The sequence below is a fragment of the Tenrec ecaudatus genome, chromosome 4, assembly GCF_050624435.1.
Source record: "Tenrec ecaudatus isolate mTenEca1 chromosome 4, mTenEca1.hap1, whole genome shotgun sequence".
Classification (NCBI taxonomy): domain Eukaryota; kingdom Metazoa; phylum Chordata; class Mammalia; order Afrosoricida; family Tenrecidae; genus Tenrec; species Tenrec ecaudatus.
The window spans coordinates 83,112,488-83,116,146 of record NC_134533.1 but is presented as its reverse complement, the minus strand read 5'-3'; the positions used below and the strand labels follow the sequence as shown (position 1 = coordinate 83,116,146).

At 42.3% G+C, this 3,659-nt stretch overlaps 1 pseudogene; it reads left to right on the top strand.

Moving 5' to 3' along the window:
• The first annotated feature begins 1,529 nt into the window (after positions 1-1,529).
• Positions 1,530-3,162, top strand: LOC142445933 (T-complex protein 1 subunit delta-like; annotated as a pseudogene).
• The last annotated feature ends 497 nt before the right edge of the window (positions 3,163-3,659 follow it).

The following is a 3,659-nucleotide window of genomic DNA, read 5'->3' as shown; positions in this document are numbered from 1 at the left end:
GGGGGATGGACAAGAGAAAAAATGGGTGACGGGAGTCATTGGACAGTGTAAGACATGACAATATAATAATAATTTATAAATTATCAAGGGTTCCTGAAGGAGGGAGGTGAGGGAGGGAGGGAGGGAAAAAATGAGGAGTTGATACCAAGGGCTCAAGAAGAAAGCAAATGTTTTCAGAATAATGATGACAACAAATGTACAAATGTGCTTGACACAATGTATGGATTGTGATAAGAGTTGTACAAATCCCCAATAAAGTGATTTTTAAAAAGAGTACAGTACATTTTATTTTATGTAACTGGTAATTAGAGAATAAATGAATTTTGTGTATGCATAGAACAATTAAAATAAAACTTAAAGAAAATGCACCATATTCCATAGCGGCAGAAAGCAGACTGGTGGTGGTGGTTAAAAGGGTACAGGTCTAGGAGGCTGGGCTACCAAGTTATGAAGAGACTTTTGGGGGATAGATATGTTCACTATCTTGAAGGTAGTGTTGATTTTATGGGTGTATAAATATGTCAAAACTTACCATATATATCTCTATTCACGGAAAACAGCTTTTTGCGAAACAAAGGATGCAAACATAAGATAGAGGATCACTTCCCTAATCTCCCCATATTTTCTCATCTATTTTTGTCTATTATCTATCTTTCTTCCTGTTTTATGATGTTTTCTTCTCTTTGCAAATTACAGTCCCAATGCCTCTATTTGAAGAGGAATACAATATTATTTCTCATTACTGTGTGTGTATATATATATAGAAATTATATACATATATAATACATATATACACATATATGTATATATAATACACATATACACATATATTATACATATATATACACAGTAAGGAAAAATTTTATATATATCTATATCTATATATATATAGATATAGATATATTGCAGAGGGTCACCAGAAGTGGCCAGGTCTTTGTAATTAAACCCCAGAACCTCCACAGGCTTAAAGGAGTAGTTCTCAACCACGCGATATTTGGTAAGGTGATCAGGATCAGCTATACTAATATTTAGCTGGTGAGGTCAAGGATGCAGCTCAACATCCCACCATGCCACCACCACCCACCCCTTCAACATCTACTGGTTCAAAATGTCAGGAGCACCGAGACTGAGAAACCATCCATTAGAAAGGTCTACGGTACTACAGAAGGGAAGCTATTGCATGGGTTAGTAGAAAATAAGGGAAAAAGCGCTCCACTATCATTCACCCATTCTTCATCTGCTTTTGTAAATCTCAGCAGTTCCAGTCCCGAAGGAGACAGGTCATTGTCATGTGTACTTCTCCAGTGTTCAAATCTGACTTGAGGTTATAGCTGCAGCTAGAGAACCTGGTTGTGGGGCGGCCATGGTTTAATTTTGTTGTCAGCAATAACTGCGCAATACGGGTTCCCTGCTTCATCTTTTTTATTGAAAATAATGTCTGGAGTGGGCGCGTTCCGTTACTTGGTGGCCGGTGGGAATCCGTGTCCATCCATCCTTCCCGATCCTTCACAGACTCAGCCAAGGTTGCCATGCTAGAGAACGTGTCCACCCACCCCCCCTGGGGCGGTGCGCCCACCACGTTGACCAGCGATCACAGGAAAGGAGCCTATCAGGGCCGCGACAAACTGGCCCAGATCTGCTTCAGCAACATCTCCGCGGCCAAAGCTGTTGCTGATGCTATTAGAACAAGTTTGGGGCCAAAAGGAATGGATAAAATGATTCAAGATGGGACAGGTGGTGTGACTATTACAAATGCCAGTGTTACATCCAGCAGCCAGGCTGCTGGTGGAAGTGTCTAAGGCTCAAGATATAGAAGCAGGAGATGGTAGCACATCAGTGGTCATCATTGTTGGTTCTCTCTTGGATTCCTGCACCAAGCTGCTTCAGAAAGGGATCCATCCAACTATCATTTAGGAGTCATCCCAGAAGGCTTTGGAAAAGGGCATTGAAGTGTTGACTGATAGGTCTTGACCCGTGGAACTGAGTGACAGAGAAACTCTGTTGAACAGTGCAGCCACTTCATTACATTCAAAGGTTGTATCTCAATATTCAAGCCTGCTCTCCCCCACGAGTGTAAATGCAGTGATGAGAGTGACTGAACCAGCCACAGCTACTAGTGTAGCTCTCAGAGATATTAAAATAGTTAAGAAACTTGGTGGGACAATTGGTGATTGTGAGTTGGTGGAAGGACTGGTTCTCACCCCAAAAGTGGCGAATTCTAGCATAACCAGAGTTGAAAAGGGTAAGATTGGGCTCACTCAATTTTATTTATCTGCTCCGAAAACAGACATGGATAATCAAATAGTAGTTTCTGACTATGCCCCGATGGACCGAGTGCTGAGAGAACGAGCCTATATTCTTAATGTAGCGAAGCAAATTTACAAAACCGGATGCAATGTTCTTCTTTTACCGAAGTCTATTTTATGAGATGCTCTCAGTGATCTTGCATTATATTTTTTGAACAAGATGAAGATTATGGTGGTTAAAGATATTGAATGCGACGACATTGAATTCATCTGTAAGGCCATTGGAACTAAGCCAGTTGCTCCTATTGACCAGTTTACTGCTGACATGCTAGGTTCCGCTGAGCTAGCCCAGGTCAATTTAAATGGATCTGACAAATTGCTCAAGATTACAGGGTGTGGAAGCCCTGGAAAAAGTTACAATTGTTGTCCGTGGTTTTAACAAATTGTGACTGAAGAAGCTGAGCTCTCTATTCACGATGCCCTGTGTGTGATTCACTGCTTAGTGAAAAAGCGAGCTCTTATCGCAGGTGGTGGGGCTCCAGAAATCGAGTTGGTCTGGCGTCTCACTGCATAGTCAAGGACTCTGAGTGGCATGGAGTCCTACTGCATCCGTGCTTTTGCAGATGCGATGCAAGTCGTTCCTTCCACACTAGCTGAAAATGCAGAGCTGAATCCTATTTCTACGGTAACCGAACTAAGAAACTGCCATGCTCAAGGAGAAAAAACTGCAGGCTTCAGTGTTCGAAAGGGTGGAATTTCCAACATTTTGGAGGAGCTGGCTGTCCAGCCTCTGTTGGTTTCTGTCAGTGCTCTAACCCGAGCAGCTGAAACTGTCCAGAGCATTCTGACTGATGATGTGGTGACACTCGGTGCCCTGGCCGCACTCACTGAGCAGCGCCATCCGGGCTGCTGCTAACTGCAGCTGGAGGGGAGCGGCTCCGTGTGGCCTTTTGTTTGGAAGAGAGTTGCTCTTTGAATTCCTGGCCTTGGGCTCCCAGTGGCATTTGCTTACAATTGTACCGACACAGGTTAATGAAAATATTAAATATCTGTTTGCAAAAAATATTAAAGAAAGAAAGAAAATGGGGAAGGTGTTGCAAATAGATATGAGCTCATATAAATCAGAACCTGATTTTCTAAATGAAAGTTGGCAAGGGGTGCATATTGATCCACTGAACAATTTGGGCTTTTCTCTCCTACTCATTGGACTCTGACAGCAAAGTCAGCCCACAAGCCGCCTGTCACTGCAGAAAGATGAGCAATCTGCTCATGAGAAGATTATAGTCCGAGAAGGGCAGTGAGTATGATTTTAGTCAATTCAGAAAGACGCCAGCAGTTGAAACTAAAGAGACAAATACTTTCTTCCCAGTGAGTTATGGAATAATGATGAATCTGTAGAACAATTCATGGTGT